This window comes from Alligator sinensis, unplaced genomic scaffold (genome assembly GCF_000455745.1).
Source record: "Alligator sinensis unplaced genomic scaffold, ASM45574v1 scaffold409_1, whole genome shotgun sequence".
Taxonomy (NCBI): domain Eukaryota; kingdom Metazoa; phylum Chordata; order Crocodylia; family Alligatoridae; genus Alligator; species Alligator sinensis.
Genome location: NW_005842284.1, coordinates 992,810 through 1,017,409, shown reverse-complemented (window position 1 = coordinate 1,017,409; position 24,600 = coordinate 992,810). Strand labels below are relative to the sequence as shown.

General features: G+C 41.6%; 1 protein-coding gene across 4 annotated transcripts in view; it reads left to right on the top strand.

The window, feature by feature from the left end:
* The first annotated feature begins 4,995 nt into the window (after positions 1-4,995).
* The window catches only part of LARGE1 (LARGE xylosyl- and glucuronyltransferase 1), a 387,820-nt gene continuing 368,215 nt past the window's right edge, over positions 4,996-24,600 (top strand). For all 4 annotated transcript variants that reach the window (XR_003095093.1, XR_003095092.1, XM_025209336.1 and 1 more), the window contains exon 1: positions 4,996-5,113. The gene's annotated coding sequence lies outside the window, so the exon portion shown is untranslated. The remainder of the gene's footprint in view (positions 5,114-24,600) is intronic.

Below are 24,600 nucleotides of genomic sequence, written 5' to 3'. Positions count from 1 at the left end.
CCAAAAACAAAAAAAAACCCCCCCCCCCCCCCCCAACTCTAAGCTAGATAGGAACTGAGAAAGAGAAAAGGGAAAGGCTAAGGGGGAAGGGATTTGAAGTAGTTCAGACACCAATCTTGACCATGTTGATCAGGAATGAACAATAACTAGGATATTGGCCATTGGGGAAATGGCACATTTCTGAGCTGTTCTTTTCTTTTCTCTGCTACCCATAGTGAGATGTTTTGAGATAAGGTTGCTGTCCTATGTAAGAATTGGGTAATACCTTATAAAATAATGCAGGTCCTTTAGTGTTGTTCATTATGCTCTGTACCTTCTGTGTTCTATATATATTTAGTGAACATGATTTTCTGGATCTTACTAGGCTTGTGTGGATGCTTTGCAATTTTATTTTGTTTATAAAGAACAAAATGCAATGTTTTCCCCTATAGAAAGCCTCCAGAAACATATATTTGGGGTGAAGAGCATTAGGGAGAAACTGATTCAAAATAAAAATGTCAAATGCATCTTGTAAGCATTACTTAATGGAATTATATTTTTCTAAAACAGTCTCAAGCATTTGGAACATGGTGTATAGAATGATACATATTAGACTTTCATTCTGTGCTGTATCGGGGTGATTTTCAAAAAAACACAAATGCTCAACAGGTGTTGAATTCCTGTTGACTTTTGGTGGGGTGGAAGTTCCTCACTGCAATTTATCTTTGAAAATGTTCTTCATATTTAAACGAAAACATACCATGTTATCAGCAAAATTTTAATCACTACATCAAATAAATTGCTAAACAAAAAATGTCTCAGATAGCATAAAGGGTTATCCATTAATGGTCAAATAGGAAGGTGTCATTTTAACAGTCTGATGTAAAAGATAGTTGAGAGAATTCAGTTGCTATTAGCATGCAAGAGAAAGGAGGGATAAAGTTGTTGAAAAGTAGTTTAGAATTTTTTATTTTATATTAATTTTGTTTGGCTTACACATGAATAAATTGTAGTTACCCAAGCTAGTTTTAATCTGTACTTTATGTCTAAACAAACTGCAATTACATCTCCAGTAGTAGTATAAACATACCTTAATTGTTTGCAGGATTAGGTCTGAATATCAGTGCAGCCAATTATTGAGCAATGTAGGAAGATAGCTAGTAGGACTATGCAAAGCTTCAGTAGCTGATTCAGTTCGGAAGAGATTCAGCCTGATTCGGGGACTGAATCACCGAATCAAATTGGAAGACCAAGTAAAAGCTCCAAATCAATTCAAGGCACCTGAATCAATTCAGAAAAGCCTTGGGGAAAAAATGTGGCCAATTTGGAGATTGGGCCATAGGCTAAACAGTAGGCCTGTGTGAGTCAGCAGCGATCCAGTCCGGCTTTGGATCCAGTCGCTTCGGATGGCCACGATCCAATCCAGAGCTCCGGACTGGGTTTCCGCCTCAATCCGCCGAAGTGGCTCCGAAGCTTTGGAGCCACTTCAGAGATCCGGCCATAGGGTATAATGGGGAATCAATGAAATATCAGTGTAGGGGCTTGAAAGCCAAATTCATGTCACAGCTGTGTCTCACACCACAGGGGGGTCAAAACTGCAGGGATAGTAGCTCTTACTGAGGCCACAAAGCCTGCCAAGTTTCAAGGAGATCGGTGCAGGAGTTTGGGGGGAACTGAACCTCAGGCTGTGGACAAGCAAAACTTATGACATGGGTGATACTGTGTGTGTTAAGGTGCAGCAGGTTGAAAGCTGCAGGGATGGTGGCCCCTGCTGAGGCCACAACGCCTGCCAGCTGTTGAGGAGATCAGTGCAGGGGGGTTCTGGGGCCCTGCCCCCCTAGCTGCTGAAAGACCAAACTTGTGCCAAGACTGTCTCTGTCTTGGGGCAGTTGATTGTCTGTATTGATTCTTTCCTCTCCTTAGTCTGGTTTTGTAGGTGCTAATTGATGCTCGTTAAGTCGTTATGTAGTAGCTAGGTCCTGTGTATTGCGCTGGCCCCTTAGTCCCTGGTCCCTGAGTAAATCATGATTGATTGCTTGGTAACTGGTAACACAGCAGTTTAGCAGCCAGGCCTGCAGTAGTGTCTCCCCTCCCTGCCCCAAGACAGACACAGTCAGTCCCACAAGCACCCATGGCACGAGCTTTTCTCGTCTGCAGCTTGAGGGGCAGTTCCCCCCAACCTCCTGCACTGATCTTCTTGAAACTTGGCAGGCTTTGTGGCCTCAGTAAGAGCTACCACCCCTGCAGTTTTCACCCCGCTGTGTTATAATGCTTAGATGTGACATGAGTTTTGCTTTCAGGAATTTGGGGTGCTGTTGCCCCCAAACCCCGGCACAATCTTCTTGAATCTTGGCAGGATTCATTCTCTCTGCATAGTCTATCACCCCTGAGAATTTCATCCAAATTGAACCACCCCTGCAGTTTTCACCCCGCTGTGTTATAATGCTTAGATGTGACATGAGTTTTGCTTTCAGGAATTTGGGGTGCTGTTGCCCCCAAACCCCGGCACAATCTTCTTGAATCTTGGCAGGATTCATTCTCTCTGCATAGTCTATCACCCCTGAGAATTTCATCCAAATTGAACAAAAAACAAAGTTATAGATATTTTATTGTTCCCCCATTATACCCTATGGCTGGATCTTTGAGGTGGCTCCGAAGCAGTTCGGAGCTTCCAAAGAGCTTCGGGAAGCCTAACAAGGCCAGTGCTTCGACCCGGATGTGCTGCTTCGGACCCTGAAGTGTCCAAAGCTTCTCCGGATCCAAAGCTCTGTCTGAAGCCTCTCTCAGCCCCACTAAACAGGCAGCTGACAGCTGCCTCCAGCTGGTAAGTCTTTTGGGGTTGGGGGAAGGAAGGAGGGAAGGGTTGTTGGGGAGGGAGGGATTGGGGCTGGGACAAGCTGCCCAGCCAGGGCAGAGGGGCGTGGGATGCGAGCACGGTAGCACTGGGAGCAGGGGCTCTGCCTTGCTGCTGCTTGCCCAACTGTGGGGGGGGGGCAGCGGGATGCGGGGGTGGCTCACTCCAGATGGAAGGGGGCAAGTGGCAGCAGGGTATAGCCCCTGCTCCCAGTGCTGCCGCGCCAGCAATCTGTGCCTTCCGTGCCGGCTGATGTGCAGTGGCAGGGGAGAGTCCCTGCAGCTTCCCCCGCTGGAGCAGAGGCAGGCACAGCTGGGGGAGCCACGGGAGAAGCCCCCATGGCTGCTCTGCCCAGCCCCATCTCCCACCCTGCCCAGCCTCCTGGCAGTTAAAAAAAAGCCCCACACTCACTGGATCTTGCAGTGGTGACTGGGGCCTCAGGGCTTGTGGCAGAGCCCCCTCGCACAGCATGGGGCAGTGGATAGCAGCGAGGATGGCACCCACGCGGCTGCTGCCTGCGGACACATGGACTCTGCCACAAATGCCCAGAGGCCCCGATTGCTGCTCCTGCAGCTGGTGAGTATGAGGCTGTTTTTGTTTTTTAAGTGCCGGGGGGATGGGGCCACGCAGGGCAGCCATGGGGGCTTCTGTCGTGGCTCCCCCTGCCCTGGGAGAGGCAGGCACAGCTGGAGGAGCTGTGGGAGAACCTGCAGCCACCTGGCTGTGCCTCCCTCTCCCCTGCCGCTCGAAATCAGCGCTGAATCTTCTGAAGCTGATTTAGCTGAATTGATTCGGGACAGTGATCCGAATATCCGAATTAAATCACTGTCTTCCGAATTGGCCGAATCCAAATCTGAATTGAATACTTACCTATTCGCTTGGGCCTAATAGCTAGCTAGCTAGCTCGTTCCACATTGTCCCATATTCACTGACCTTTCTTCAGTAACGTAGATGGATAAAATAGGCTGGTAAAAGGCTACATGAAAGGTAAAAATAACCTTTCGTAAATGTAGCTATTGGATAACTAATTTCTTAATGTACTCTAGATAAATGCAGGCACATGTTTTAAAAATAAACAACACTAAATATATAAATATTCTGGAAGGAGAAAATCTTGTTTCTGTTCTCAGTTAAGCATTGTGGCTAAGCTGCAGGCATTGAAAACTAATTTGCTGGTATGGATTCCACTCCCTATTTTCACTTGATGCCAGGAGACTACAACAGTAATTTGTACGGTTTGATTTACACAGTTAACTCATTGCTTTCAAATATGTGTGCCCCTTATTGCCCCAGTTTTATCTTAATATAGTACATATGGCAAACATTGCTTTCAGTTTTATTTGCATTACCCAGTTATGGGTAATGACTTGTTTTGGGCTCACTCTTTGGCTTATAAATTTGAGTAATAAAATATAAATTTTTATTTAAAATCATAAAAAACCCAAACAGCTCTCCTCCTTTTCTGGAAAATAAGCCATGTTCCTTTGCATCTTCAACAGGAATCTTAATTTTTGGGACAACTAAGAGTTTTGTGAATGTGGAGACACTCATGAAGAATACTCTGAATTAGCTAATACTGAATTCAAGGTGGATTAGAAAAAATGTATTCAATTCATTTGTGGCCATGCTGCTTCAGAATTCAAGTGGACTTAATTTGATTTAGCTTAATTACATTCCAAAGTGATTCATTTCCACTTGAATTTGAAGTCATACATTTAGTTCAGATTAATTTTCTTGAGCAACTATGGATAAACAAGCCCTTACTAGGTTGGACCTGTTTTATGCTAACCTCAGTTCTTGAATACCTGTTTGACATACTATAAGGAAAGTTAGTGTTTCTGCCCTCCTGTGCAGGTTTTGTCCACAGAGAAGTTAACCAAGTGAAAATGAGTTACCCTTTATCTCTTTTCAGCTGTCAATTTTCTCTTTAATGTGGTGCTCAACTGAGAATACCAAATTTGCTCTCGCGTTCACTGACCTTTCTTCATCAACTTACATGGATAAAAAGATGGTGGTGAAAGACTAGATGAAAGGTAAAAATAACCTTTAGTAAATGTAGCTATTGGATAACTAACTTCTTAATACACTCTATATAAACACGGACACATGGTTTAAAAATAAACAACACACACATGAGAAGGAGAGACTCTTTGAAGCCCTGAGAGAAACACAATCCTCTGATATATTTGCAGAACTGTTTCACAGCTCACACAATACCTAATTGCTCTAGGACTGAAATCTTCCTGATGGAAATAGGGGAATACAACATGGACTTCACATGTAAATTTTGCATGTTTATTTTTGTTGGCTATGTCTATTTATTTTTTCCGTTGTAATAATGTTCTCTGAAGTTTTACCCTGACATCAGAAAGCAGTATCTCTCCTGAGGGGGAAATTGTTGTCTCAGTGCAGACAGTCTTACAGAAGGTCGTCCCTTCATTATATTCAAATTTACCATGATTATGAACAGAGCCCTGAAAATTCGGTGACAACATCATGAGATTTAAAAAAAAAAAATAAAAAAGTTAGGTTGTATTTATTAGCTTTGCGGATGCTGTACCTTTAGAGTGCGCTCAGTTAACATTTTCAGGTTGGTTGGCTGTTTTTTTTTTTTCTCTCTGTAGGCATGAAGAATAGAAACTTTTATTTCCACTCCCCACTCCCCTCTCAGTAAAAGTTGAGATCCTCAGAATCTCTTAATTCAAGCAGCTGGAAATGATAAAACAACAACAGAACCAAACATTATGAGACCTGTGATACAGTTGTGAGAGTTGGCAACAGTGAAATTCAGTAAACTTGCATAAAGATGATAAATGGGGCAGTTGGAGGAGGGTTTTCTGAAATGAAAGTGAGCTGCTGAATGCTGTGTAGTTCCTTATCACTATCAGTGCTAGCTTTCAGCTATGAATATCAGTGGTGTAGAATTGACAAGAGAACGGCAGACCCCAGCAGTAGTGTGTAATTGATACAGCCCTTTTTGTGCTCCATTTGTAATTATCCTCTTGGTAGCTTAAAATTAAAATTTTTGTTCAGTTCTGTTTGTGTGTTGTTTCCCCCTTTCCCCCCTCCCCATTTGGCTATTTCCCCCTCTTCTCCAGATTTCTACTGGAGCTAGAATTTAAGGTGCCACATTGCTTATGTTTATTTCCTTTACTTGCATTGACTGATCTCAGTAAAGATCTGGGAAGTTTTGTTAGCTGCAGAGGAAGGAGGGAAAACATTTGTTTTTGTGTGGGTTCTATGTAAACTGCCTCAAAAGATTCATTTCTCAGTGTCTGGCATGGTAGTTAGTATTGATTATTTTAATTTAACACAACTGATTTTTTTTTTTTTTTTTTTTTAATGGAGAGAATGTTTCCACTGTAACATTTTAAAGGTATACACCCTACTTGTTAAAAAGGGCATCTCTAATAGGTAATTACACAGATATCTGTTAAAGAATGGAGTTATCAGGTGCTGGCACAACAGCCAGTGGCACGGAATAAACATGACTACTTCTGTCGTCTGGTGCAGCTGCCATCTGTGTGTCACTGCCCATTATAGTTTGAGTGACTTTCATTGCCATGATTGTAGTAAGTATGCATCTGAAGCATACTTTAGGTGTGTTCTAGTTTAGGTCAACAGTGGAAATTAGCCTGGTAGGTAATATGTATGTGGAAACTATGATGTTAATTGTGCAGTGGTTTTGTTGTGGTTGCATAGGAGAGATCCAAGACTGGTGACAAATACTGTAGTTTGATGTGGCCTGGCCTGTTCTGTAGGTCCAAGAGTACAATAGCAGAAAATGCTGTAGGTCAGAAATGAGACTGACTAGTAGGGCTTGGTGTGGGATCCTGCCATTAACAGTAACAAGAAAAACTTGCAGCAACTTTGACAACTTGATTTTTTTTTTTTTCTTCGGTGTATTCCTATAACATTTGCATTGCCTTAGTTCTGCCTCAGTACCTGGAGAAACACAGGAATTAACTTGGAATAGTGTCCTATCTCCAACAGTGGCCACCTAGATGCTTCAAAGGAAGGTGCAACAAACCTTGCAGAAGGCAATTATGGGATGCACTACTTAGAGGGGAAGCTGCTTCTTTCTACTGACTTCTTAGTTTGGCTTAAATGTTACAACTCTGAGTATCCTTCTTGCCTACTCTATGATCAAACTGTCAAGGTGTCAGTTTAATTAACAATCCTATTGGATTGTTAATTATTCTTTATGATATTAAGAACAATTTAGAAAAAGTTCAGTAGTGATTTACTTGGCATTGTACTTAGAGGTGCAGATCAAAATACCTTGTAAATTACATTGCAGTTTTCCTTTAATGGAATATGTAAAGTGTCCTTTGAAAGGCTAGAATTAGACTTGAAAGAATAATAGAAGAGATCAACTTTTTAATATCTTAAAAATAATTATATAGTTGAATCAGGTGATTTGAAATAGGAGAGCTGAAGTATGATAAGTTGAGCATAGGAAGTTATAAAAAGGAGCATCTTCATTGAGTTCCTTTACAGAAACAGAAGCTCCTGTAGATTGCCAAATCCTGTTTAAGCAGAGTTACAGTACTGCCGTTCACTTTTATTTTTAGATCAACTATGCCAAAAATAGAAAAGGGAGTGGGGAAGTGAAAACAACACAAATATGCCTCAGGGGCTACCCTTTTTCATGTTATTCTGAAATTGGAAACAAATGTTGCAGACAGTTTGTTGGACAGTCAGTCAGTCATTGGGCTAGATTGGGTTTTCTCTTACAGGTATAAATCTACATTAACAGTATTAAATGGTATGCATGTCTACATTTTTTTCTATCTGTAAAATTTTGCTATCACTAATCCATTTGTGTGGGTGGTTTCCTTCTCCATATCTTTGGCTAGTCAGTTTTTAAGCAGGATTACAGATTGTGTTGTACAGGCAGTTCTCAGACTTATGACACAATTGGTTCCTGAAAAACACATCTTAAGTCGAAATGTTGTAACTCAGAACCAGTTTTCCCATAGAAAACAATATTATAAATGGAGGATAGGTTCCTGAACCAAGGCCCAATACCCTATTTTCACCAAAAATAACCCAGAATTTTGTACTTAATCAATTATAGATGAGTAATATAGCTACATTAATGTATTTATATTGTAAATAGCAATCATACTGATTTGGAAGGACTTCTTTGAGGAGACTTTGCTGGCCATTTTGAAGGGCTCTTGGTTCGACTTTTTGAAGGGTTTTTGGCTGGAGTCTTCTCAGGAGTCTTGGCTGCAGGTTTTTCTGGAGTTTTGTCTGCTTTCTTAAAGAAAGTGTCCAATGAAATTTGGACAGGTGTTCTCCAGGGAGATGGGTGACGCAGAGAACTTGTTCGCTGGCATGGCTTGGTGTCAAATCAAGTGTTGTAAAGTCAAACCCGATGTCAGAAAGTTGAAACGGGGTGTCAGTTTATAAACGTTGTAAGTGCGAAATGTTGTAACTTGAAACGTTGCAAGTCGAGGACTGCCTGTATAGCATTTGGAGAGCCCAAGTAAGATCCAAGTAAGAACTGCCCTTACCTGTAAGAGCTTAGTTTAATAGGCAAAATGGGCAAAGCACAGGCGAAAGTTAATAGCATTCCCATTACTGGAGTATGGTAGAGCAGTTAAGGCATCTTGCTACAGCTCCACAGATTTGTATTGAAAGGGACACCCAGTCAACCCAGCTCTAAATGGGTACTTGGTCATTAGAACTGGGGAGTTAAAAGCGCCTGGGTTCAATGCTAATCGCATCCCTCTCGCGTGCCATTTTTTGGCTGCAGAAACTGGTGTGCCTTAACCATACTATGCCAAAGAGCTTGTGTGGAACTGTTGATATATCTACTTTGTACAAACAGGGAACTGAGATAAGAGATGATGTGATTTGACCAAAGTCACGTGGGAGGCTTATGAACTAAATTTAGGTAGATTTTGGGTTTCCCGAGTCAAAATCTAGTGCCTTGACCCCAGTAGACTGTCTTTCTCTGAAGTTAACAAGAATTTTTGTGTTGTTGAAAGTTGTGCAACTTCTCAGTTGTGAATGCCATAGGAGTTCAAACAAAGGAAAGGACCATTTTATGCTTGTATGCATTCCCCAAGAATTGTAATGATTCCTGTTTTTCAATCCCCAAAGATATGGGTGTCCATACTCCTATCTAGGCATGTCCTTTCATCAGCAACGATTGCTGTCACACCTGAGTACAAGGCTAAAGAGCAGAAGAGTATGCTTGGATGCTTTCTTTGAAAAAGTAAATTGCAACAATAATCTCTCCTGATTAATGTGCACATTTTTGAATGTTCTGAAGTCAGGTACTTGCTTGTCCCTGTAAATACCTCGTATTAGAACATTAAAAAAAAAAAGTTTTGGATTATGTCTGTTGCCATAGCAACCCTACAAAAGAATTTATTGGATGGGTTTTTTTGTCAACTATAGGTGAATTTATTCAGGAGATTAGATAGATTGCACATTGAGGGGAATTAAGCAGGACAGTGTCTGTGTAGGAATGTAGAAAGTAGGGAAGAATGAAAGATTTAACTGAGGGTCTTACCACTAAGATGAAACCCAGTGTGAAGAGTTGCAGTTTGTGGATGTACATTTTGTCCATATTTAGACTCCCTAGGGCTTTGGCTGAAAGAGAGGAATTACCTGGGAGGAAAATTGCCAGACAGAGTTGCCTGCCCTGCAAGTTAGAATATTTTGTTTGTCTTTATATCTCTTTCAGTCAATTTATTTATCTGCTTTCTAGATTCTTTACTTTTTGATAGGGGAGATCATTCTAACTGATGTCCCATCTTTCAAGACCATGAAAGCACACAGAATGCAAACCAAATCCAGCTGTGACAGATTGCTGTTAATTGTAATGTCATATCCCTAGTAGTTATCTACTATGCTTCAGTGCCTAGAAATCTTGACTTTAGAAGTATTAGCACTAAATCTGCACTGCTGTGATTGAAGCTAAATCTAAGCCTTGTTTGCAGATCCAAGGCTTGAGTTAGGCCTTGGAAAAGTTTACTGCTTCCTGAAGCATCTGTAGTAGTCTGCCAAGTGTTTCTAGCCTTGGCAGGTTATACAGCATTGGACTTTAAAATAATAGGTATTATCTAACTTATTGCAGTGTATCATACTTTTTTGCTGCTAAATGTTTAACTTCGAAAAGATTCTCAGTAATTTTATAAAGCCAAAATCTTAATAGTTTTATCTCTGCTCTGAGGTCTCTCACAGAAAAGCAGTTTGAATTTTGAAGCAATTGCAGTTTCCACATGTCAGAAGGGCTACTGAAGTGCAATGAAGTGTAGACAATATCAGATTTAGGGGGAATTAAAAAAATAAGTCCAATATTTCTTGTGTGTGTGTGTGTGTGTGTGTGTGTGTGTGTATTTTTTTTTTCTCAATGTGGAAACACAAAATTCAAGGTGGCATCTACTCAGATTGTTCTAATAGAGGGATCTACAGTAGATGTATACTGGACCTGAGATCACTTTAAATTGGGCTCCCTCTACAATAGTACAGGTTTCTATCTTTTTTGATGAAAAGCAAAATTTGTTCTAGCATAAAAAGGTGAACTAAGGGTGGAAATATGTCACCTGACATCTTATTTGTGCCTCCATAAAAATATTTATGGTAGCACAAATACTGAGCAAATAGACATAGATGCCCTTTATTGCATCATATGAAAGGAAAATCAGTGGTGCAACAAAAGGTGGAAATAGATTCTGCCACTTTATTGAGGTGCTGGTTTGTTGCCTCTGTTGTGCTTTCCCTGCTCAGCCAGACACATGCATCAGGTATAGGTAGGTAAGGAAAACCCTGTTTCCCTGTTCAGCCAGACCCAGAGCACAAGAAAGCAGAGATATCACATTGCCCCTTGTCCCATACCATTAAGAGCGAGACAAGGGGTGACATGTATTTCACCCAGTGGGGTGGATCAGCTGTGCTGTGACGCAATCTCAGCACAGCTGATCTGTCTTGTTTGGTTATGTCTGTATCTAGTATAGAAGTTTAAATAGTTTGTGGGATAGTGGGAGAAGAGGGGATTAAGCATGGCTGTGACTCAGTCTTCCCTTCCCTGCCCCCTCCCCCCACCACTGTCAGGACACGCATCTCTTTTTGGGGAGGCTGGCATATAACTGTAATTGATTAATAAATAAACAGAGAACATTCATGGAGTGAGCTTGAAAATCATGAGACTTAAAAATTGGTTCTACTTTGCCTTCTGGTTTTAGAACCTTTTTAGGGTTTGCTTTTCCAAGCTTTTTTCTACAACTGTTAAGGCTTTAAGGAGAACAAGTATCATGAGACTCCTAATAAAATCACAAGAGCTGCAACACTGTGATAACAGACAATAAAGTATTTGAAAAGCAATTCTTCCTTGTTTAGACCCTGCTTCTGCAAGTGCTTACACATGTATTTTCCTTGACTCCTCTGAGTAGTCCTGTTGAAACCAGTGGGACTGCTCATACTGGTCTGGTTAAGCAGTAAAGCATGTGCATAAATGTTTGCGGAATTGGTGCCTTTCATTCTCAGGGTTCTGTGTTGCGTCTTCAAGAACACAAATGACATTGCTATTTACAGCAATGCATAATTTGTTGTTGTATAGTAAATATGGGATCTTTTATATTTGGGCTTTAGGTTGTTAACTTTGCAGCATTACAGTCCTGGTTACCAGGTTCTCTCCTTTGAGGCATGAATCAGGCAGGAGTTCAGCTTGTAGGACCAACAAGAATAAAACATTATAAAAACTTATCTTCTGTACTAGAGTCAGAAAACCTAATTTTGAACACAAACAATCAGTAGCTTTGTTCGGGTAAGAAAGTGCTATTTTTCAGCCCTGCTAATTACAAGTATTCAAAAACATCAGGCTGCCTCTCCTTCTCAAGTAATAAGATGGGAATAAAAATCATAATGTTAAATAACAAATATTGGGCTCTTCTTATGTCTTGAAATTTTGAAGCCCTTGTCATAAGAACCTTAAAATGTGAACCCTTTTCCCTCATGAAGTGAGCTAGATTTAAAAAAAAAACCCAAAAACCGTGACTTGATTACATGTGACAATCAGATGGCTCCAGAAGGTGAAGCTTTCTGGTAAGCTCTAAATATTGAGATATCTATGATAAAATCATGGAAATTTGGAGCATCACATTTTTGAACAGGTACTTGTTTTCTGCATATACTGTGTTTTAGGATCCCAGTGCTTAAAATTTGCAATGAAGGTGTTTCCTTGGCTCAGCTATAGCACTTCCTCAAATTCCCATTAGTAATCTGTGAGATTTATAGCAACCTGCCTGCCTGCCTATTTTGAGTGTGAATGGTGTGGCAGTCTCTTTCAGTAGTGTTAGGGTATATAGAAAGAAAAGTTGAAAAATCAGCAAGGTGTATTCAGCCAGTGGCTGGCTTTGCAGTGCAGCATGGTCTGAAATGGAAACTACACTTCCCCGCTTCCCTCCCCTTTTCCTACCGGAATTGTTTATGGATTTTAACATTAGGCAAACATTGCATGAAAGTAGGAAGTAACACTGAGCAGAGAACAGAACCTAGGGCACTTGTCTAGAAGCAGGAGTGAGGTGTGGCTTAAGGACCCCTTAAGGGGATTCAGATTACCTGTTCTTCTGACCTCCATCCACACCCCCACGTCCTTCAGCCATTTAAAAAAGAAAGCAGCTGCAGCTGTATTTTGTATGTCTGTTAGGTGAGTCTTGAGCATGCCTACTCAATTGGTCCTCTCAGGGAGAGGTAAGCACTGCTCTACCCTGGTCTGGGTGCTGATGAGCTTAAGCAGAACTTTTCAACATGTGTAGGAGCAGAAGTGCAGGCACTATGGAAACTTTCAGATCAGAAAGAGAGATGCCTACCAGTAGTGTAACAAGGGGAGCACCAGCCCCCACAAGGCCCTCTTAGAGAAAGGGGTATGTGAATAGCAGCTGCTGCCAGCCCAGTCCCTGCTGCTCAGGCTGCAAACCCTGGCTGTTATGTCTCTGATGCCTAGCAAGTTTACGTGCTTCCAGGGCTGCTGAGTGAGGATGCTTTGGGGTTTACACTTAGAACTTAGGCAGCCAAAATCTTGATTTTTCCCTCCCTTTCCCTGCTCCAACAACAAAACTCAACAACAAACAAACAACAACCGCTCCCCTCCTCCTCCGTCCAAAACTATTAGTCCAAGAGTAATGGGATTTCAGACTGTGGAAGGAAGGAGGATTCAAAGGTATGAAAGCTTAATGGGGAGTCCTGGGGTGTGAAGCACAAAGGAACTGTTGGATAGGTTGAGCAGCTCTGACTAGAAGCAGCCAAGCTTGAGGAAGAGACTTGGTCTGAGCAACATTGAGCATCCAGGCCAAACTCCAGGAAGAAAGTAGCATTGCATTCTCTGTAGGACTCGTGGGAAAAAACATTTGATGTATTGGGCATTGCTAGCAAACCATTGCCCTATCTCTGCCAGATACAAAGGGAGAAAAAAAGAGTGGAGGAAAGAATGCGAGGAAGAAGAGTATAGAATCAAAAGAAAATGTGTTAACCCCTCCTCCCCCCAGCCCCCCTCCCTAACAATGGAATGGAAGGGAAACAGGAGAGAACAGAGAGGAGACACTTCCATGGTAGCAAAATAACCAATTTTTCCCTCTACCACTTAAACCGTGCTTGTAAGAAATGTTGTCTTCAGACATGTCTCTTGCTGCTCTCCTTTATGCTATTCCTCCAATCTGTGTCTCAGTGCTTCTCCATCACTCGGATATATTTTCACGTAGCACTAAAGCAGAATATGTAGACTCAGCATAATAACCCCTGGGGAAAAGTGAGGGCTGTATCCAGATGTGCTGTGTTGCTATTTTCATTGCAGTACTCTGCACTGATAACTTGCAGATGTGGCTTGACAGAATGGTTGGAGATTTCATTCTAGATGGTCAAAAGTTTGTTCTTGTTTGGAACTATGTACATTAAACCTGCCTTAATATCCTAAAAGCAAACATGATATGATGTTACACTGGGGTTACACGTCCTATAAACCTCAAAGTACTGAATACTAGAGATCCATTTACAGATGCCGTATACACAAAAGCTCAGGCAGCAATAAAATACCATATAGACATAAAAAATATGTTAAATTTGGCCAAATTTGGTTTGCAGAGAATTTTAATTGAATCCAACTTGTTCCCCAGTTTGCTTTTTTTTCCTCCAGGATGAAAGGAATCTATTTCAAACGCTTGATCAAATGAAGCAATATATCTTCCATACTTTGAAAACTGTTGACTAGCCTTGTTGCCCTATGTGACCTACCTCTAAATTGTTAGAATCTGAAGGGGAATGTTCTTTGGATTCCAAAAACCACTTTTTAAAAAGAGCTACAGCTCAATTGTTGAGAAATGTAATTAATAAATCACCGAGCACAAAGCCTGCTGTAGACCTACACAAAATTTACGTTCTTTCTGCTGGCTTAATGAACAAATACTAACCTAGGAGCTGTATCACTCACAGGAGCAGTAAGCATGTATTTATTATCTTGTGTTTGATATAATCCATCATGGCAATGCATAAATGAAGGAGTGCATAAAACTGAGCTGTGTTAATTTTAGTTTCTATTACAGATACCAGGGAGTAAGAAATAACTTTGTCAAACGTGAAAGAACAAAATCGATAGGAAAAAATACTCTATTGTTTGTTTGTTTGTCCCCCCCCCCCCCCCGCCTTTAATTTTGTTATACAATTTGTGTAGCATTTTATCCCTAAATAATGGAACATTTCTATTTTTATGCTTCGTACTAACTTCTCAAATGGTTTGGGGAGGTGGGTGGTGTTGAGGGTTGTCTTATTCTAGGGGTTGGTAACATTTTTGGGCAGAGTGCCAAAAACATCTGCAACCTCAACTTTTAAGATGTTGGTGTGCCAGGGCAGATAGTGGGAAGCTGCGAGGGGCCCAATCCTTGTGGCAGTGCAGCCTTGGCCACAAGCTGGTGAGTGTCCAGCTTGATGGTTAAGACTAATTGCATGTTCTCTTTCTCTGTCTTTGTCTTTTTCCCTCTTCTTTTTACATAAAGTGGAAGTGTCAACAAAAAGGGATGGAGGGCTCCCTCATAATATAATGCAGCTTATAAGGTACCTAGGATATTGATCTGGCGGATGTGACACCTGGAGTCCAGTCTCTGCTTCAGTAAATCTTTATAGTTTATGCATAATGTGATAGCATCAACAGGAGACATTTGGCACAACTAAGCTCAGCATACCCTGTAAGTAGGGCGATTAAGTCTTTAGGAAAGTGACAGATGTAGGTTCAAACCCTGTCAGGGAATCTGTATCTGAGTTGCCAACATGCTGTGTAGGTGCTCTAATGATTACTGGGCTGTTGGATAAAAGCCTCTGATCCCTTCCTTTACTATACCAGTAGGATTTGTTTACTTTGGTAGAAAATTAAACTTTTTGTTGGACAACATGAAACCAATTTTTCTGGTTTTCATTTTGGCAAAGAAATTGGAAAAAAAATATTTTGATTCCTTTTGAACTTGTCCTTTTTTCTGTTTTTCCCAGCTTGGTTTCAAAATCAAAAATCAATTATTCACACAGCTCTGATTAGCAGCGTTGGTTGTTTGAATCATGACTTGGGCCTCAAGGGAAGAAAAAAGGCTCAGCTTGTTTTTTTTTATTTCGTTTCTAGTTTCTGAGCCTTTTGGGTACAATTGGGTGATATTGTCTAGCTTCCCTTCACAACTGGAAAAACTAGAAACTCGCTTAAAAATAATGAAAGTGTAAAATCAGGGAAGGTTGGCAGCATGTGTTTTGCGCATCCCTGATTTCCTGTCAAAATCATCCTAACACAGTCGTGTTGTAGACCCTTCCCAGATTTTTTTTTCGTCATCCTGCTAAAGACAAATGAGGAATGATTGGAGAGGTGACCTAAATGTGACAGGTGAGATGCATTAGTCTCACCCAGGGGTAGAACAGGTTAACTGCATCTCCAAGAACCGAATATGCCTGCATATGTATTGTAGATTTCCAAGAGAAGAAGCCAAGCTACTTGGTAATCTTGTTGCTTGCAATCCATTTTTGGAGATGGGTGAATCAGCATTCTCAGCAGGAAATGGTAGTTAACAAGCCTGTTAAAATGCACCTGATCCCCTGAGGTTTCAGATAGAAAACAGCAGGTGAAGGAAATGGGGAGGAGGAAAGGAGAATAATGTGAGAATCAGAAATCTGGACTCCTTAAAGAGGCCTATTTTCTTTGCTCATTTGGTCATCAGCGACACTTGTATGATTCCAGTGCCTTAAGTTCTTCTTCCATCTGCCTGATGACCAATTAACACTGACCAGTTTTTTTTGACCAGTTAGCACTGTTCTAGCTGGCTGATGCATCTGGAACATAGTCATATACTTGGAAGAGATGGATTAAAGGGAAACTTGTAATAGAGACATAAGCTTGATTCTGATTCTTTCAGAATTGTGGAACACTTGCTGCGAGTGTTTGACTTAAGACTAACATTGCTCTTATCTGTTATCAGGCAAATGTTTATTTTCAATTTTTTGCCAATGACTCCACACCAAGGAAGTGAAAGTACTAACCCTGTAATGCAAGCATCTCCAAATTCCTGTGATCTGCAGTACAGCTGCAAAAACACCACATACTTATTGTAATTCACTTGAAAGCATTTCTGGATCCCAGCCCACAAAACCTTTCTATGTTAGCAGTGGGCAACAGATACATCACTATCTATTGCCTCCATGTATTCCTTGGCTGCTGAGTGAATGTTGCTATTGCTCTGGGTTTCTCTTTACTCTTCTCAGTTCCTGAGATACCCTGCCCAGCACCAAGTCATCCTGATTTCTGTGCAGCTATTCATTTCCCTCCCTACCATTAATTCCAAGAAAGTGTATCTGGTGAGTTAATTGTGGTCAGGAGATTTCATCTTGCAGAGAAGTTCTAGCTTGCTTCCCTCCATGCATGTTTGTAGTAGCCCTGCCTTTGGAGGAGTTAAACATCTTCAGTAGGTTATCTCATGTGAGCTTGTCCTGGAGAATGAATGTTATTTTAATCTACATCATCTGCATGACAATGCTGTCTGTGCTCAGGAGGGTCCCTGACTAGCCAGATGGCAGTCTGATTTCTCTGCTACTCATAATCTGTCTTTCTTTTTTTGTGAAGGGAAAGGGAGAAGAAGAATTCTTAATCTAGTTCTTCTGGTCACCCTATTTGCTAAAATAATAGATGTATTTAGATTCCCCTCTGTTGGAGTTCTTTTGAGAAGAGAGAGAAATATTCTTGCATTCAGTCTCTTTTTAAAAGAGTCTGAGGGAGAGAAAATCTTTTTTTTTTTACTCACCCCCCCCCCCCCAAATCTTCCAAAGGGAGGGGCTACGGGGGAGGAGATGGTCACATTCTCTTGTGAGACTGTTGAAGGCATTTAAAGACGTTACAAACTCTTTCTGAAGAGCCAATTTTGAGAATTCTCACAATTGGCATGGATTTCTCAGACTTCACAACTAACCTCCTATACCAAAAAATTAACTCTGCAGCATTTGCCTATCTTCTCTTCTTCCAGGCATCAGATGTGGCTGTCCAAGGTCCTCATGCAAAGCTTGATATGGATGTTGTCCTTGAACTTTCTCCATTTCCGCTATTTGGTGTCACACTTAATGCACCCATTTCTCTCTCGCTTATTTCTGCTCCTGCATGTAGCCATCACAGTTCTCTCGCTTATTTCTGCTCCTGCATGTAGCCCCCACAGTTTTTTTCACCTTCCCTTAGAAGGGAAAGATGGGTTTACATACATTTGGAGACCAGTATTTGCATCTGTGCTGCCAACTGAATGATAGTAGGTGCTGAAAGGAAAAATAATTGACCAGGTTAACCAAGGTCCTCCACAGTCAACTTTATACTTGCTTGTCTGGCTGTATAGCAGTAATGCTTGAATCTGGTCCATGCTGAATTTTAGGAAATGCTCATTGTGTGCAATTTTCTGATTTTTAAGGCTGGGAAACTTTAATCTCTGGAGAGTCCAATAATGCACTGGTACCTACAAAATATAATAATAGCAGCTGCTGAAAGAGACTGATGTGGCAAAAGATCTATAAACTAAGACATGGCTTGGTATTAGGAGCGGAGTTAGGTTGAAAACAAACATGAGGGTGGGTAAGGACAAGGAAGAGCCTAATCAATAGTGGTGTGAGTAGGATCTAGGTTAGAAAAATCCATGCTGTGTATAGTAGGGTGCCTGTTGATATTTGATCAGAATTTCAGACTCAGAAAGGTGCACGTAAGGTTTATGCTCAAAATAGGTTGTTATGGGAATATATATATAAAGAGTAAAAATAGCAGGGGTCAGAATTATGTGTCTGTCCTGCTTTCCTCCTGTTGCAGTTCAGTAAGGTCATGACTTTAGGTGATTAAGCTTAGACATGGGTTTCAGATTGTGGAAACTACACGAGCAGAAATGCCTTCAAAGTTGCAGAGAATAGCTTAAATGTCATCGAACTTGAGAACGGCAGGCTTGCAGGAATGTCCCCTTCCTCTGCATTTCCCATTGACTGATCTTTTTGCCCCCTTATATGTATTCTGGCTGCTGTGAATCCTAACAAGAGGTACTTAAATAGGTCCATTCAGAGTGGAGACTGAGGATGCATGACTTAATTCCATGTACAGCAATGCACGCTTTAATTTTAAGGTGAGACAACACACAGTGACCACATTGAGGTGTAGTCTTGTAAATTTGGATATGAGATGGAAAACAAATCTTCAGAAGACTTACCCACAGTGAACTGCATAGCATTTGATAAATATAAGGGCTTTTGTGTTCTAAATAACCATTGATTCTGTTAAATTATGTTTTGCAAATGGGGCAACTTGACTTTCCCTAATGGATCAAATTTTTCTTTTGAGGTAGCAGTCCCGAGAATCTTCCTTGCAGGGTGATTGTCTCCAGTGCTTTAAGCAGTATGATACCACCACCACTGCCATCTCGCTAACAATGTTTATACAGTATATAGTTAGACTTGCTGTGGTGTTTTTGATAAGTGCAGTTATGATAGCTTACCACATTATCAAAACCTTTTTAGAATAGAAATTGATTTTTTCTTTTCTTAAAGTAGGAAAATTAATCATGTGGATTGCTTGGGTTTTTTTAATGGTGTGTTGTGATCCATGTTGTTCTTGCAGTGCTAGTTTATCAAGCCTCTTATCTTTATATACATATTTTTTAAATAATAATGAAAATATTATAACAGTTCTTCTCGGGAGTAAGCTCTACAATTAAGGCAGGAAAGTCTTTTCAGTTATGCTTCATGATTTCACTCATTCATAATTTTCTAGGGAAAAAAAAAGTGGGATTTTCATCCCCGGCCTCCATGCCCCCCAATTCCATTCTCTTTATTTGGCCCCAGGAGTTGGAGGAGGCTGAGTGAAAGTTTTCTTTACGTTGTTTTTAAAAAAGTGTGTGTGCACACATACTTTATTTCAGTTTTCATACTCAGCTAATTCAAAATTGGCAAACAGTTAATGTCATTATGTTGAGGTCTTACCTGAGTGGGAGTAGAGGAGAGTTTATGGTACGGTCATGAAGAATAAAACAGTCACTTTTGGGCATGGTTGACTGGCATCCACTAAAAATGTGCTCTTTGTTTTATTTTGGTTTTTTCAGGGATGGCTTTGCTAGTAGTCACAGAGGCTGTCTGGCTAATTTGCATGTAAATATAAAAATGCAAAAATATTTACTGTGTACACATATTAGGGCTGCAGGTACATTTTTCATATAGTACAGATAAAAAATTGACACTCACAGATGTAGTGGCCTTCCCCAAACCAAGAAAAACACACAACCACCTTGACTGAGAGACTTCCCCCTTGACTGAGAAAGTCACTAGTACACAGATCCCCATTCACAAGTTTGCCATCTTTTCCCAAGAACAGAGGTGGACTTTTCAGCTTGTTCTGAAGAGCTAGATTTAGATAAAGGTGAAAACAAATCCTGAAGATCACAGCCTCTAAAAGAAAACATCCTAACCTTCTGTTGAGTCCAGGAAAGGGACAAAGGCATAGCGTAAGTGAATTCAACTGCAGAATCATTGGTGTGGGAAGAATGGAGGTCTCCTAAATAAGCAAGTTTGAGGCTACTTAGAGCTTTGTCAGAACCAGCAGACCACCCATGTAGATCATGAAGCACTAGGGCTTGTGTGCATGCTCGAAAACTCAGCTTCAGATATGAGTTTCTGTGTTCTATGCCAGCTTTGTTTTCCAATATGGCTTAAGGCAGGGGTGGCCAATGTGCAGCATACGTGCCACAAGTGGCATGGGCAGCCTCTTTGCACAGCATGCAGCAGATCAAGGAGCAAGCAGGGAACCCAATGGCTGGTAGAGCAGGCAGCAGAAAGTGGAGCAAGAGATGAGGCAGGGAGTGGGGTAGAGAGCAGAAATCAGAACAAGCAATGAGGCAGGGAGCAAAAAACAGAGTTAAAGATTGAGCAGGGGAAGTGGACTGTTATAGCACTTGAGGGTGAAGGGTTTACCTTGTGGCATGCCCACCAGAAAGTTTGGCCCCTACTGACTTAAAACATAGACAACCAGACTTTAATAACTTTCACCCCTCTGTCAAACTGACTCTGGAATATCACACCCAGGAAGTTCATTTTTTTTGGACAGAACTGAAAGTTAGGAATGGTTATATCACCACCACATTTGTGTTGGAAACCAAGGGACCACTACAGCTACATCCACTCCAGCAGCTGTCACCCTAAACACTTTTACAGCCAAGCTCTGCTCCAACCATATCTACTCTGGACCCCCGTGACCAGGATGCATACCTTAAGGATCTGCAGCCGGGATTCTTGTACTTGCAATGCAGTCCTAAAACCCTAGCCACTTAAATCAACAGAGTCGGACTCAGACCCACTTTGACCTATATCAAAGAATGAATGAACACTGATCTGATGTCAATTCCACGAAGAAACACGAGCCTGTTACAATGTTTTAATTTTCTTGGACGTGTTCCCAGACCAGGACTAGGAGCTAGGGGCAGGACCAGCTCTCTGCTCTTGTCAGGCAGAACCAGTGCTGCAGCTGTGAAATTCACTTGCTCTGCTTGGACCCAGCAGTCTGGGAACAAGCCTGTGGTGATCCTCCTGCCCGGGGGTGCATGGGCACCCCCTGTCTGTGAGCCCCTGAACTGTGGTGCGTGGGGCTCCCAGTCATGGGAAGTTGCTTCTTGCTGGTATAGGGGGAGCCAGGATTGGACTATGTCCAATACCCTGCTGGTACAGGGGGACTCAGGATTGGATTGGAGCCAGGATTGGACTATGTGGCATGGCAGGAGGTGCAATTGTGTGAATTGCACATTAGATCCCATAGCACATTTACCTGCATGTGTAGAGGGAGCCTAAAGGACTCAGGTATGCACTTAGCTTTGGGGCTTTTCAAGCGTTTAAAACTTAATAGATTTGTTGTTCATGCATCTAACTATCTCGGTGAATTAGGATTTAAGTTTCCAGTAGACCATCTGTAGGCTCGGCAGAATTCACTTTTTATTTATTTAAAAAAATTTTTTAAAGGCTATAATTTTCGATTATTAACGATGGAAATGTGTTCCTCTTAGTCTGAGTGTGAAAGTAAAATCGAAATTTATCAGTGTTTACCAATAAAAATGGAATCCTGCCAAGCCTAATCAACTGTCTTCATATCTACTTAATACTGGGAAGAACATTTAACAGCAAGGGTTTGGTCATCTGTAGGGACAAACTAAAATTTGCGATTTTGCGAAAACTGAAATTGGGCAATATCTGTGGAATTTATGAAATAATAATGATAATAAACAAACTTACTAGAAATAACATGCTGGCTCCCCAGTTGGGGGTGGGGGGGTGAGAGGGGGAAGAGAAGGGACAGCCATTGGTGCGAAGTGGAACAGCTGAGATGGTGGCCACTGCCTTCCCATCCTCGCTGCAGTTTGGCTGAGAGGGCTGCCTGTTGCACAGCCCAACCCCTCTCCACCAATTGGTGGTAAGGGGTGGGCCCACCAGGGCCCCTTAAAAAATCAGAGTCATGGGGAGGGGGGGCTGCTGTGATAAGCTCATGTAAATAGTGGCTGGCCCCACAATCATCCCATGAAATTGGCTACCTACCTCCTTGATTTTGGTAGGTCCCTAGTCACTGTGCTGGAAGCAACCCTTGCCTGTATCTCTGATCTCATTTCCTTTCTTCCTCATTGCCCTCACTGTACTACTGATGTCCTACCAGATGCCCTTTGCTGTGGCTTCCTGCTCTCTTTTTATGCTGACGTTTATGCCTAGAATTCCCTTCCTCCTCTAATGCATCAAATGACTGCCCTCTTTTTATACATATTTCTGGATAGTGACCTGCTTTTCTTAATTCAAATTCCTCTTCGAAAATATGTCTAGGTTCCCTGGGACCAAGATCACCTCTTCCTCCGTTTTGCAAAGTGCCATACATGCTAATCACATTCTGTAAATAGTAATGTTATTCTGCCAGAATTTAGCTCTTAAACATAGCGCTATGAATATCTTTGAGGCAAATCAGTATAGCAATATTCGAACCTTGGAGGGGTCACAAGAGAAATGAATTTGATGGTCTCATCTTAGTCCCCATTGTAGCTCTTTCTATTACCTCAAATGGAAATAGTTGGACATTTATGTAGTTGGACAGGTATATAGGTGGACATACTGATAGCCTATTTTCAAGAGAGCTCTGTAACTGGAATAGTAGAGGTATTGCAGTCAGGATAAAGGTGTATTGGCAAGCTGGGGATAGGGAGAAGCCTGCATTTTGTTTTGCTGTAATTCCCACATTTTCACAAAAATCATAAGTACAAATATTTTTAAAAATACAAAATAAAAAATGAGGATGGAATTACTTTGAGAGTGCTTTTGACCATTATTTTGGGGGACTTTGCATGCGTTCCCAGCTAGAGTGATGAGTGTGGGGAATGCATTAGCATTGCAGTATTCATCCCTGCCAGCCCTCTATCCACCCACCCTTAAAGGGAAAAAAATCTACTTCAAATTTAATGTAGCCGTTGGCAACTGTTGCAAGTGATGGGGAAATGAACCTGTTAGAAGGGGGAAAAAATCATGTATTGCAGAGGTAGTGTGCGCAGCCACTGAGGGAATGAATAGTTGTGTGCCATTCAACAGTGTCTATCTGTTGGGCAGGTTGCTATGAAGACGGCTTCCTTGAGTTGCTCCATAGATGGTCTTGTGGACAACAGAATTAGAGGACAAAGGATGTTGAGGTGCCCTGTGATTCTCTCTGGAGTGTAAAAAGCTTTGTGGCAGCGGGGAAGGAAGATGTACTTGGCATTTAATTTATACACAGTTTCTCCTGAGTAATTATCTTAATAAATAGGGTTCCTTTTTGTTGTTGTTGTTGTTTTTTGTTTTTTGTTTTGTTTTGTTTTTTTTTTTTGGTATTTGCCACACATTGAAATTTTAAAGACTGTATTATTAGTGAACAAAGCTATTATATAAAGCCTGTTTTCTCCAGTTTATTTTAATGCTCCACATATGACATCCATGGAATGGTAAAGCAAATATTTTTACTCCTTTCTTAGGCAACACATTTCAGTACTCTTCCTAGTGGACTGTTAGCATGAGGAAGCTGATCAAGGGATTTTTCTGTGTGTGCTGGGGAAATCATTTTAGTTCTTTCATATGTGGAGTAAAGACAACTCATTCCTTCTGTATTTCAGAGCTGATATTAGAGTGTTCTGCAAATAGCGCACATTCAGAAATCTGAGAAATAGGACACCCCCAACCCATATAAACTAAGAAATTAAGGTTACAGAGCTGAATTCACCGCCTGGTTTAAAAAAACAAAATGGGAGCAAATATTAGCTCCAGTGACAAGCTGGAATTACATTCTCAGACAGGCAATTGCATTTGTTTCCTTTTCATTGACAGCAGACTAAATTACTAGTTATCATTCACAAGATAAAGAGAAGCTGCAGCATTAAGGATGGTCAAGATGCATTGCTAAGAAGACTGATAATAGATGGACAGAGATCCCCTTCCTCCTCCTCTCTCCACTCTGCAAGGTGGAAAATAGACAATTGGTCCTACCTGTGTAATCCATTTGGGGAGGGTTTCACTCTCTGGTGACATTCATAGATTCCTAGATGTTAGGGTCGGAAGGGACCTCAATAGATCATCGAGTCCGACCCCCTGCATAGGCAGGAAAGAGGGCTGGGTTTAGATGACCCCAGCTAGATGCCTATCTGACCTCCTCTTGAAGACCCCCATGGTAGGGGTCCCCAAAGTTGCATGCAGTATTCCAACTGCGGTCTGACCAGCACCCGATAGAGGGGAAGTATCACCTCCTTGGATCTGTTCGTCATGCATCTGCTGATGCACGATAAAGTGCCATTAGCTTTTCTGATGGCTTCGTCACACTGCCGACTCATGTTCATCTTGGAGTCCACTAGGACTCCAAGATCCCTTTCCACTTCCGTGCCACCAAGCAGGTCATTTCCTAGGCAGTAGGTGTGCTGGACATTTTTCCTCCCTAGGTGCAGCACTTTGCATTTCTCCTTGTTGAATTGCATTCTGTTGTTTTCTGCCCATATGTCCAACCTGTCCAGGTCTGCTTGTAGTTGTTCCCTGCCCTCCGGCGCGTCCACTTCTCCCCACAGTTTTGTGTCATCCGCAGACTTGGACAGAGTACACTTCACTCCCTCATCCAAGTCGCTGATGAAGATATTGAAGGGTATCGGTCCAAGGACCGAGCCCTGCGGGACCCCACTGCCCACACCCTTCCAGGTTGATACCGACCCATCCACCACGACTCTCTGGGTGCGACCCTCTAGCCAATT